This window comes from Capsicum annuum, chromosome 9 (assembly GCF_002878395.1).
Source record: "Capsicum annuum cultivar UCD-10X-F1 chromosome 9, UCD10Xv1.1, whole genome shotgun sequence".
Taxonomy (NCBI): Eukaryota; Viridiplantae; Streptophyta; class Magnoliopsida; order Solanales; family Solanaceae; genus Capsicum; species Capsicum annuum.
In genome coordinates, this window is record NC_061119.1 from 43,476,542 (window position 1) to 43,490,291 (window position 13,750).

Consider the following 13,750-nt stretch of genomic DNA (forward strand, 5'->3'; position numbering starts at 1 on the left):
TGGAAAACCCAAGAACTATCTTCCGATACCAAGATGCGGGGATAAGATTTATGCTAGCCCCCAAGTTACACAATCCATGAGCACTGATGGTTTGCCCTATAGTGATCTGCAAAGTGAAACTACCTGGATTCTTTAGCTTTATGGGCAGTTTGTTTTGAATCTTGAATGTGCACTCCTTAGTAAGTGCAACTGTAGCATATTCGGTCAATCGGTTCTTGTTCGCCACTATATCCTCTAGGTACTTCGCATATTTTGGAACATTCTGTAGAATATCAATAAGAGAAAGATTTATTTGAACCTACTTTAGAAGATCTAAAAATTTCTTGTAATTGGCCTCCACTTGATGCTTTCTTTGTCTTTGAGAAAATGGTAGAGGTAAAGTCTTCTTTTCCTTATGAGTTTAATTACTTACATCTCTTTTTTCTACCCTTTTCTCTTTATTGACTTTAGGATCATAATCAGTGGTTGTAGAACTAACCTGCTTAGATACTGCGTCCTCTAACTGCAACCCACTCCTTGTTGTAACTGTATTTACCTGCTTTGGATTTGCATCTGTATTTCTAGGTAAGGCTCCTTGAGATCGTATATTCTCTGATCCCACAATCTGACCGAATTGCAACTCTAAATTTCTAGTAACCAACTATTGACTATACAATTATTTTGCAAATTATGGTCGATTAGCTAAAATTTGTTTCAGCATCTCCTCCATATTCTTTGTTTGAGTGGTCGCTTGATTATTCTGGATCTGCTGTTGATTCTGTACAATGGTCCCTTATATTGATTAGTGTTCTATGCCTGATTTCCACTCCATGAGAAATTGTGATGGTTTCTCCAGTTGGGATTATACGTATTACCATAATTCTTCTATCCCTGCTGATTTGTATTTACCACATAGTTGACAGAATCTGGATTAGCCGTACAAGCATCTACTGTGTGCTCACTACTTCCACAAACCTCACACCAGTAATTTTTCTGTTGAACTGCATTAATTGTAGCTGCTTCTTGTGGAATCCCTAACTTAATGTTATTAAGCTACATAATCATATGATTTTGCATTGCTGCAATCTGTGCTTGTAATGTAGTAAACTGTTCTACCTCTAATACCCCTACAACTTTCTTAGGAGCACTCCTCGTATCAGTATGCCAATCAGGATTCATTTGTGAAATTTGATTCAATGGTGTATACAATTCTTTATAAATCTTTTCAAGAGCCTGCCCACCTGCTGCTAAATCTAAGAGAATTTTGGTGTTTGGCTCTAATCCCTTAATTAAAGTATGAACAAGAACATCATTTGACTGATGATGGTGAGGGTAATTTATGAGCATACCCTTAAATCTCTCCCAAGCTTGGTAGAGATTCTTTCTTTCTTTCTATCTGAAACTCAGAATCTCACTTCTCAAATATACAGTCTTCTCTGATGGAAAGAATCGAATAAGGAACTTTCGGGCTAGATCTTCCCATGAATTGATGAAGAGTGGTGGTTCATCATGTAACCACCTCTTTGCTTTCCCTATTAGTGAAAAGGGGAAGAGTGTTAATATAATATAATCAGAATTAACCCCTTTCGGAATTTATGTATCACTTATTTTCAGGAAGGTATGTATGTGTTGCTGTGGATCTTCATATGAAAGGCCATGGAATTTCCCCACTGAATTCAATAATTGCACTATATTCTGCTTCAATTCAAATTGACCACCTGGTTTAGGCTTACAAATACTGTTCGTTACATAGTTCGTGAGTGGGATTTCCACCTAACAAATAAGTCTAGCAGCTGGTTGAGCAGGAACAACTGGGATAGCTAGAGCTGTGACATTTCTGGCATTTGGATCGATAGGGTCATTTGGATTAACTGGAGTAGCCATTTGAACCTGTTGGTTGGGATATTGAGCTATTCACCTTTATTAAAATATTAGTTCTAGTTCTGAAAAAGGTTTTACCAACTCTTTATCTCTCATCAGTCCTATAGTCAGCTAATCCTGCAAAAATTCAGCCGCTAAGATCTTCGTTAAAACTTAAACTTATTATCAAAAAATTAAAATTTTAGCAATTTACTCATTATAATAGTCCCCGACAACGGCTCCAAAAACTTGTTGTGACTCAAAGGCACACGCAAGTGCATGCGATCGTACAAGTAATATAGTGACTTAGACAGTCTGATATCGTTCCCATGAGGACTAAGCAACTAGAAATTCAACCAACTTTTAGGTTTAGTAGTAAAGTCTTAAGTGTTGAAGAGAATCAAGATGATTTGGAATTTAAGAATAAAATGGAAATTAATAGATAAGAAATAATAATGGGTGACAATAGCAAAATTAATCTTGGGAACGATTAATCTTATCCAAAATTAATCTTATTCAAAATTAATTTTGAAGTAAAGAAGTTCAAAAGAAATAATAAGAACCCTAAAAGAGAGAATTTTATGCTTTTCCACTACTTCTATGCTTGCAAAAAGTGTTTGGAATTATGCTCATGTGTTGCTGCTATACTTTAAAAAATTCACCATATCTGGACTACTGACGCGATGCATCACAAATCATGTCGATAAGGCCATTGCATTTAGTCGACATCGTATTGATGCATTGGAACTTCACTTCGAAAATCCGACTAAGTCTCAATTAACAACACACAACAAGACGCGTTGACATTGCATCGCATCACTGGAATTACCATCTGAAAATTTAACGAAGTCACCAAACTCACTAATTAACGCGATGCATCAACTTTGCATCGATGTTCTAGAATTTCCTTCTGAAATTTTGGCTAAGGCACTGGATTTTTGGGCCAATGCGATGCATCGACTTTGCATCGCATCACTGGAATTTCACCCCAAATATTCAATTAAATCTCATAAATCACTCTTTTTCAGATGCTTTCTTTTATTCTTACTCTTGTTCATCTACACATGTTCTTGGACTCAATAAAAAGTGGTCTTTTACATCAACATGATTAATTCCACACCCTCGATAAACAATGGTTCATAATATGTGTCCAATAGTTCGAATCCTTTGGAAATTTATCCTATATCACTAATCACATTGGTTAGCCACGAAACACAATTTAGCTCAAATGTAATATAATTAACCTAATTTTTGTTCTCAAAACAAGTCCAAATATAGGTAGATGGAGGTGTTTGGACATATCAATATGCCCAAGATCAAGTCCCTGCTAAGTTCTTTGGTGAAAATGTCAGCTATTTGATCCTCAGTATTGCATAAGACCATTTTGATCAGCCCTTTCTCTTAAGGAAATGATGCTTGATGTCAATATGTGTGGTTCTCTTATGTTGAATATACTTCTCAGTCATAATGACTAACTTGTATTATCACAATATATAGGAACACAATCTTAAAAAATTCAAAAATCATCAAGTTGTAGCTTGATCCAAAGAAACTCAACACAACATGAGGAAATTGCTACATACTCAGGTTCAATAGTTGAAAGAGCCATCGAATTCTATTTTTTGGTGCCCCAAAAATCAAGGAAGATCCTAAGAAGTGAGTCATTCCCGAGGTAATATACCTTTTAACCAGGTACTTAGCACAGTCTACATCAAATTACCCAACAAGGTAAAAATTATCACCATCAGGAAAGAAGAGGACTAGGTCAGAAGTTCCCTTGAGATATCTTAGAATCTTTTTGGCAGCCTTCAAATGAGATTCCTTTGGGCTTGCTTGGAATCAAGCACACATTCCTATATTTAACTTAATATCAGTTCTGCCAACATTAAGATAGAGTAATGAACCAATGATTCCTATATACATAGTCTCATTAACAGGAGGACCAGGTTTATCCAAGTCCAGTTTTTAAAAGGTCCTAATGGGAGTGCCAATTGGCTTTGCATCCCCCATGTGAAAACTTTTTAGTAACTGATAAATATAACTTTGCTGGTAGGTTATAATGCCAGTTACACATTGATTTATCTATAACCCAAGGAATAAGTTAAGCTCCCCCATCTTACTCATCTCAAATTCACTGCTCATCTATTTGGCAAATCCATCATATAGATGTAACACCCTAAATTTTTTAGCTAGAAATTGAGCCGTCATTCCTACATGTATAAACTCCAATCCCATAATTTGTATGTGAATATATGTGTTATTATCATTATTCTAGTGTTAATAATGCTCTTGAAGTGAAAAATGCTCATAGGAAACACTTAGATCAAAGTTGATCTAAGAGCTTTTGATTCGGCTAAATTTTGGTATTCGATTCTACAAGGGTTGACTTTGAATGTGTATAAATTTTGATATATGTGGAATTTTGTTGATCAAGATCCACTAAATAATATATAATTGAGTTATCTTTCCAACGATACCAATTGATACCCGAGCAAAAAGTTATACCTATTTTCATAAGAAATAGTAAGGGTTCGCGATATGGCCGTGATGCACCGGTCTCTCCCCCAGAATAAGTTCCGCGACATGTAGGTATCTCCCCCGAAATAAGTTCTACACTGCGGAGGTTATTCCCCCACTGTTCCAGCTTTCTAAGTATCAAGGGGAAATTGGGTCCTTTCCCCTCAACCCCAATCGTCCAAAGCACGATTTATAATACCCAAAAGGGTATTATCTGCCTATCTTCCTTAATTTTTATCATGTAAAATCCCTTTACTTTATCCAAGAACAAATTTCAAGCTTTTCCTCTCAAGAATAGAAGGATTTAAGTTCCGAATACAAGATTTCTTCAAGAATTCGTTCAATTAAGGTATGTGGGTATTCATCAAGGGGTACCTTTCACAAATTGAGCCCAAAAATCTTCCCTTTGATTTTAAATATGGATTCTTATTTTATTATGGAGTTTATATGTTTAAGAATGGTTAAATTCATGTCTTTCCTTAGTAACTAAACTCAATTTCATATGCATGTATGATCCCATGAAAGGTTAGGTTAATTCATGTTTTAAACTATAATTTCCCATGTTATGTTCAAGTGAATTCCATGTTACAATATCAAATTATGAATTTATCAATGTAATCATGTTGTTTCCTCATGTTTAACACATTTTCATGTTTAAGTTCATGATTCTCACTCGTTTGGTGAAATGTTCATGTTTGGGGTCTTTGAACCATGATTCCATACTTCAGTTTTAAGTTTTGATATTGTGTTTTTATGATCATTCAGTGTTGGCGGGTTATGAACACTCGATACCTATGTGTTTTACATGATTTAAGACTTTTAAGTAATAAGTCAGTTAAGCCATGAATCTTATCATTGTACACAAACATTTATGATCATGATGAGCACTATTGAGTCTTTACGCACAAGCAAGTGTACGTTATCGTACAAGTAGTATCAAGACTTAGACAGTCAGATATCGTTCCTACGAGGACTAATAAACTAGAAATTTAATCAACCTTTAGTTTAAGACAATTAGGTATTAATTCTTGAAAGTATCAAGATAATGTTGAATTTATGAATAAAAATATAAATTATTAAACAGTGAATAACTAGTGGTGAAATAACTAGTGGTGACTAGAGCAAAGCAAGCAACGGTTGTAATCAATAATGATGAGGATTCCATGGTTGAGGCATTTTGAACAATCATACAATTCTCTATTCTTATCACAGTCTAATTGGTTATTGGGTTGTTGATTCACAAGGGTTATGCCACGATCTGGGTTTCCCGACCTCAAATCTTCTACCTATTGAACATTGTAGCTACAATTCCCGCAGAAATACAACAATTCTTATAGATTCATAAAGTTATCTTCTTGAAATTGAACTAAGAAAGGTTTCTAGATATATCCCTATCCTAGATGCTAATTCAAACCCCTTATTTTATAAAAGGATAAGAACCTTGCTCCTTAATTTCTTCATTCTATCCTACGATTCTCCTCCCAGATGCACATAGAAATATAGATTTATTCTAATGATGGCCACTCATCAAAATAGTAAGCACAAGAAATTAAGAACAACCCAGATGATAATCCAAAAAGAAACTATGAATAAGAATATAAAAGAGTAATCATGTTCTTGGCCTCAACCCCAGAATAAGGGTGTTTTAGCCACTCATGTTTGAATTCAACATCCAAAATAAGTAATTAACCATACCCAAAAAGTAATTCTTCAAGTAAAGAAGTTCAAAAGAAATATTAAGAACCCTAAAATAAAGAATTTTGCATTTTTTTGCCGCTGCTATGCTTGCCCCCAAAAGCCCTTGGAATTGTGCTCACGTGTTCCTTTTATACTTAAGAAAATTTTACCAGATCTGCAGTCATAACACAATGCGTCGCTAATTGCGTTGAACCAACAATGCATCACATCAATATTTTGTTGTCACACTGAAATTCATCTTTGAAAATCAAGCTAAGTCAATTTCTTCACCACACGACGCGACGCATTAACATCACGTCATGTCACTGGAACTTGCTCCTCAGAATTTGGCTAAGTGTCAAAACTTTAGGCATCGACGTGACGCGTTGACATCGCGTCAATGCACTGGAACTTGATCTTGAAATTTCTTCTAAGCCACAAAAATCATACATCGATGCAATGCGTTGACTTTGCATCGTTGCACTAGAAGTTGTTCTTCAATTTTTGTCAAGGCATAATATATTACCAGTTGACGCGACATGTTGAGATCGCGTCGTGTCACTGGTATTTTTCTCCAATTTCTTTCTTTCTTCTCGTCAGTCCTCCATATGTTTTACCCTTCAATTCACATGGTTTTTTGCCTTTTCATGCTATGTATCCCATTTTCTTCTAAATCCATGAAAAATTAACCCTGTATCTCTAATTACATCAGTTAGCCACGAAACACAATTTAACTCACAGTTCAATATATTTAGCACACTTTTATTCTCAAAACAATTCCAATTATGGGTTAATAGAGGTGTTTGGACATATAAATATGCCCAAGATCACCACCCCACACTTAAAACCTTTTTCGTCTTCGAACAACTTCAAGCAACATAAACATCAAACTTTTTAATCACACCCTAAGAATCATGCTAGTTTTGGACAAATGCACCTTTATTTCACACTTCATTGTCCCGACCGTGGCATTCAATTTGTTGGCAAACTTAATATAAGCACGAAATCAAGAATTTCATAAGTAATCTAGACTTTCATCTGCATGCATCCTCACAACAAGAAAGTGTTCCCCATATCACTCACAATTTAACAAACTTAATCAGGAGGGGAATATAAAAATTCAATCACTCGGTCTCAACAAAGAATTCATACATAATAGAAGATGAACCATAGGCTTGCCCTTAGTGTATTACTCCACTAATAGTCGGATGTTGAAACGTAGGATCAAATAGGTCTTTTATGGTTGTAATGTAGGCTGAGGGATGGGTAGGAACTATTTTGGAAATAATGACTAATCTCCCTAAGAACTTTAATAAATAACTACCTTTAATTAAAATCACATTTAGTCAACCACACTTTCCACCTCATTATCTTTACAAATCTATTATTTCACCCAAATCTTTCAAAGCACATTAATGTCACTTTGGCAGGAGTATTTTCTTTTACATTTCATCTTTTCTTCACATCCCAATTCTCGTTATGCACCCCTATAATAGCCACCCTCTACCTAAGCGAATTACCTTAATTGAGGTACACATTGTCCTTAATGGATCAGGGCCAAAACAAGTTCATTGTAACACAATAACCGGGTAACAATAACTCAAATTTTATCACAAATTATTTTCTAACTCCTAACATATGACTTTAAGTGCGCCAATAACTTCTCTTAGAGCTTCTCTTTCACCCTTTCCATTCTTTGGACTTTAAATTCCCCCTTATTTCATTATTAAAGTGCTTAAAAAATATAGATCAAATTAAAGTCTTATCAAAGAAAAGGATCCAGCTACATATAAGGCTACCAAAGAAATCAGGCTATAGGCTCAACAACGCTGACTATGAATATGCATAAGGGTAGGCAAACATAGTCCTTAAAATTTAGTTAACAAAGAATTGCCTAAATCACTTCCTATTCCCAATACCCTTTATTTCTCTTTGTAAACACACTGGGCAAGTTCTAGTCATCCCCATACATGTAGAATATAAACAATTTCTCACACACTTGGTGCATGCTAAGAATCAAGTCGGATCCTTAAGGTCTCCGATTTTTGCACTCTATCAAATTCAATATTAAGCCAATCAAATCAACTACAACTGTTGAGATTTCATATTTAAAGATGAAAATTTTTTCCTACACTAACATTTCTCAAAAGTTGCAATTGGGATCTTACTACTTTCTCAGCTTCTCACGACGCATTCCCCTTAAGACGGTAGGCATCCATCAATCATAGGGGAAGACACTAACTAAGGAGATTGCATAACAAAATTTGCGAAAGAGGGCACACATAATTACTGTAATCCGAAATTGTACCACAAAGGGTAAGAATAAAATACCTGTAATCTGAATTTGTATCAAATAATTCTTCCCAAAAATAAACTAACAAAAATAATTCTTGCCAAAAATGAAAATACTTGTCAACTTACAAACATCCAAAAACACAAAACAAATAAAAATTATTTATTCATCCAACCAGGCCAACATAACATAGTTAAATAAAAGAGATGAAGAAGATGAAGACCGACCACTCCACACTTAAGCTAAGTATTGTCCCAGTGCTAGCAAAAATGGAATAGTGGCGTAATACTCCCTGCTCAGTCAAACATCACCATGGCAAGCACATCATCAACTTCAACATTATTACCATCAGCAATATCATCACCAGAGTCATCATCATCATCAAAATGCTCTTCTTCATTGGACTCATCATTAGAGTAGGCCATACGCCTCTTCTCATCTGTTGGGACATCATCATCCACCAACTCATGAAACTCATCACCTATCCAAAACATGGTCTTGGCATGACGCCATATTAGATAATCTAACTCTACATTGTGGACTTTCTGTTGTGTGACTGCTCGCCCAGATGCCTTCAATAGTAGCTTGGTAAACCCATACATCGGGCCATAATCTCATCATTCCAAGTTTGACGCTTGGGCATAGTCAAATTTGTCCCATGAGGAGCTGGCCCTTTTGTACGAGAAATGTCAAGTGGTCGGTCACCGACAGGCTGTAAATAATCTACATCTTCTTTTAGAACCCCATATGACCTCAAATATTTAGTCAGCAATTCACCAAATGCATATCTCCTACCTCTCAAAAATTGGTCCTATTGGCGAGAAAATAATAGAACCAATATTCACATTCATATCATCTCTCATCAGGGCATAAATCAAACATACCCAATCACGGGTCACCTCCATCATACGTTTCCCATGAACCAGGAAAGCATAGTTAATTCATGCCCATAGACGTGCCTCCCTGTTATAATGAGCAAATAAAAGCAAAATATACGTACCTCCCTCTTTGTGGAAAATCCACCTTTTTATAGATCTAGTGCCGCATAGGAGATAACGTATATCTTGATATGGGGGCTCGATTATCATCATCTTTATTGGGTCTAGATCAACATAAGGTGCAGGTATACCTAATAACTCATTAATAGTGTCTGCCATGAAAATGATTGTCTTACTACGTACCTTAACTTTAGACTCTCTTGGGTTCCATTTTGCATAAAACTCTCTTATCAAGCTCAAATTGCACTCTCCTGGCTGCTCAAATGAAAACCCATATGTTGAGCCTCAATCTTCCTCACCATTGAAGGATACTCCTTCAACAAAGTTCTCTGATTGATGAACCGATCAGCTGAATATTTGGATTCCTTGTGCTGCGAGTACCACTTTCTACCCGTTTCAGCCACAACTTTTTGTTTTGAACCTGTAATACCCCCTAGGAACTTGAGGAGCTGTTGGTACTCTACCAGCTTGTCTACTTCTCTTGTTTGCAGACCCTGCTGTCCCTGCAGTGATCTTTCCCTTGCTAGCCATGTTACCTATTCAGAACAACAACCCACAAAAATATAAAACCAAGCACCTTCGACACTAGCTACCATTAAATGTGAATGTCACCCCATACTTAGTTGCTAGCACAAGTTTCTACAAAAATCAAAATGCACTCGGGTACTCAGACTTCCCCTTTCTATTTCATAAGTCCATGGTCAGTTATCCAATATTACTCTTTTAACATCTATTAATCTTAAGGAAGTGACAAAGAAAATTCTATCAGTTTGATCACTTTCAGTTCATTTATACAAAAACTACCTTAACTCAACCCCACACTTAATTTCTATTATGTAGTGAATCAACAAATCCCAATTTATTGACAGTGAATCAACAAAACACATCAATTAAATCATTTTTTTCCCGCATGAACACATGAACAATGCGTCAAACCAATCAACAGCCTTTCACCATCACCTCATAACATTTCCATATAATTTTAACAACTACTATTCAGTGTAAATTCAATTTAGTGAAACAAAATCCCTTGGAATTGAAATTTCAAATCAACTACGTTTCCAATCACACAAGTTATAGCAATATTTAAGCACATTTGATTCTCAAAATTTAAAGTCAAAGTATTATGAGAATTTACCTTGTCTTGGTTGAGAAAAGAAGTTGAAGTTGAGACCTTGTGAAAATTTTTGACAACTTTCAACTAAGGATCGACTTAGGGTTTGGGAAAAAAGGGGTGGCACACAGCTAGCGTTATGTGAGGGGAGATGTTTAAGTGTGGTATTTATAGATGTGATGCAGTAATGAGGATCGACGCGACACATTGTATATTGCATTGAATAATCAACGCGATGCGTCAAGTTCACATCAATTCTCTGGAAATAGCCTTGAATTTTTTTTTCTAAGTGTGGAATTTATGCCCATCGACGTGACGCACCTAGATCACGTTGATCCTCTGGAAATTGCATCCAAAATTTTTTTCAAGGCTAAATTTTTCAGGTTTTTAAGCATGTATTCTTACCCCTTACCTTTTTCACAACTCATTTGCTATTTTACTTACTCAATGGCCCATGTTCACCATCTTCTTTATCTCTACCTAATTTCTTATTCCTGCACATCAATCAAAAACAATAAAATTATGTAAGCAAAAGTGGGTTGCCTCCCACCAAGTGCCTTATTTTTGGTCTTGGTACGACTCAATTTTATTTTTGTATTTTTCATTTTGTTCTTCATCCACTAAAAATTTAAACTACCTATTACATTACATTTGTGGGTTTCCTCCCACATAGCGCCTTATTTTACGTCGTGGCATGACTTAGCTCAACATCACTCATCAACAAATGTGGTAGATTCCTTATGGTTATCTGGATGATCTGCCCAATAATGCTTTACCCACTATCCATTCACAAGGAAATTCTCCATCTTATTTTTATTCCAAAACTCCACAGCTCCATGAGGTGTCATACTCACCACCTCAAAAAGTCCAGACTATTTCAACCACAATTTACCCGAAAATAACTTAAGCCGTGAATTGAACAACAAAACAAGTTGTCCGGGTTCAAGTACTCTTTATTGAATTCGCTTATCATGACATCTTTAGGTCTTCTCCTTGTATAGTTTGGCATTTTCTTAAGCATGAAGTCTAAACTCCTTAAGATCGTTCAGCTGTAATAACCTTTTCTCCCCCGCGGCAGTCATCTCAAAGTTCAGCTTCTTCACCGCCCATTATGCTTGGTGTTCCAACTCCACAGAAAGATGACACGCTTTACCATACACCAAGCCATATGGAGATATCCCAATGGGCGTCTTGTAAGATATTTGATAAGCCCAAAGTACATCATCTAGCTTCTCCGCCTAATCTTTTATCTACCTATTTACTATTTTCTAAAGTATCTGCTTAATCTCCCGATTTGATACCCCAACCTGTCCACTAGATTGGGGATGATATGCAGTGGAAACCTTATGCCTGACACCATATTTAGCAAGAAGATTTTTGAACTAGGTGTTAATGAAGTGCATACCTCCATCACTAATGATTGCACTTGGTGTACCAAATCTTGAAATATGTTCTTTTTCACAAATTTCATCACCACTCTTGCATCATTTTTTGGACTCTCTATAGCTTTCACCTAGTTAGAGACATAGACAACGACTACTAAAATGTACAAATTACCTTTTGAAGTAGGAATGGACCCATGAAATTAATCCCGCAAACGTCAAAGACTTCGAATTCTAAATTATTGTTGAGGGGCATCTCATGACGCCTAGATATGGTACCCAACCTTTGACATTGATCACAATTCTTTACGAAAGCCACTACATCTCTAAATAGAGTAGGCCAGAAAAAAACAAATTGTAGCACTTTTCTCGCAGTCCTCTCACTCCCATGATGTCCACCATATAAAGATGAGTGGCAATCTTGTAGCACCTTTAAAAATTAAGCCTCTGGGATACACCTACAAATAAATCCATCTAGACCCTTCTTGAAAAGGTATGGTTCATCCCAAATGTAGGCATGAGAATCATGGAGTAATCTATTTCTTTGTTGTGTGGTGGCCTCAGGAGGGTACACCTCACAAGCTATCAAGTTCACAATATCAGCGTACCATGGGAACTCAACTGTATCTAACGATAACAACTTCTCATTAGTAAACTCTTTCTTAATACTCTAGAAGTTATCCACAATATGGTCTCGATTTCCAGCCATGACAAATAATTAGCAACTTGATTTTTAACTCTCTTTCTATCTCAGACCTTAAGATCAAATTCTTGTAGTAACAGAATCCACCTAATCATTCTTGGCTTCGCATCCTTTTTATTCACAAGATACTTAATGGTAGCATGGTCAGTATGAATTCTGACCTTATTACGAACTAAGTAAGATCTAAACTTATCGAATGCATACACCACTGCCAATATTTCTTTCTCTGTAACCATGTAGTTAACTTGAGCATCAGTTAACACTTTGCTAGCATAGTAAATGGACTGAAATACTTTATCTCTTATATGACCCAAAACTGCTCCCACAGCAATGTCACTAACATCACACATCAGCTCAAAAGGTAACTCCCAATCTGGTGCGATCAGAATAGGTGCTTCAGTCAACTTCTTCTTAAACTTTTCAAAAGCTTTATAACAATCTGTCCCAAACTCAAACTTGTATTCTCTCTAACAATTTGCATATGGGGTTGCAATCTTTGAGAAATCTTGAATAAATCGTCTATAGAACCCTGTATGTCCTAGAAAGCTCCACACTCCTTTGACTGTCACTAGATAAGGTAACTTTTCAATCACTTCGGCCTTTTCTTTGTCCACTTCAAGTCCTTTGCATGACACTTTATGTCCTAGGATAATTCCTTCCTTAACCATAAAGTGTCACTTCTCCCAATTCAGTACCAAGTTTGTTTTCTCTCACCGTGCTAGGACTCTATCAAGATTTTGTAGGCACTTTTCAAAAGAATTACCATACACAGAGAAATCATCCAATGAATACGTCCACAAATTCTTCTACCATGTATAAGAATATCGCCATCATATATCTCTAGAATGTAGCAGGTGCATTGCATAAACTGAAAGGCATACGTCTGAATGCATATGTACCATATGGACAAGTGAAAGTGGTCTTCTCTTGGTCTTTCGATGCTATACTTATCTGATTATAGCCGGAATACCCATCCAAAAAATAATAATACTCTTGCCCCACCAATCTATCCAGCATTTGGTCAATGAAGGGAATTGGATAGTGATCTTTAGGAGTTGCTTTTTTCAACATCCAATAATCAATATAGATCCTCCAACCGATCACCGTACGTATGGGAATCAACTCATTATAATCATTGGTCACTATAGTCATTCCTCCCTTCTTTGGTACATAGTACATCAGACTAACCCATTTGTTAACTGAAATTGGATAGACAATACCACTATC

The 13,750-nt window shown here is 36.1% G+C and overlaps 1 non-coding gene across 1 annotated transcript; it reads left to right on the forward strand.

Annotated features, from left to right (window-relative positions):
- The first annotated feature begins 1,297 nt into the window (after positions 1 to 1,297).
- LOC124887600 lies at positions 1,298 to 1,404 on the forward strand. Its single transcript, XR_007045366.1, has one exon. It is a non-coding gene; the product is annotated as a small nucleolar RNA R71 (small nucleolar RNA).
- The last annotated feature ends 12,346 nt before the right edge of the window (positions 1,405 to 13,750 follow it).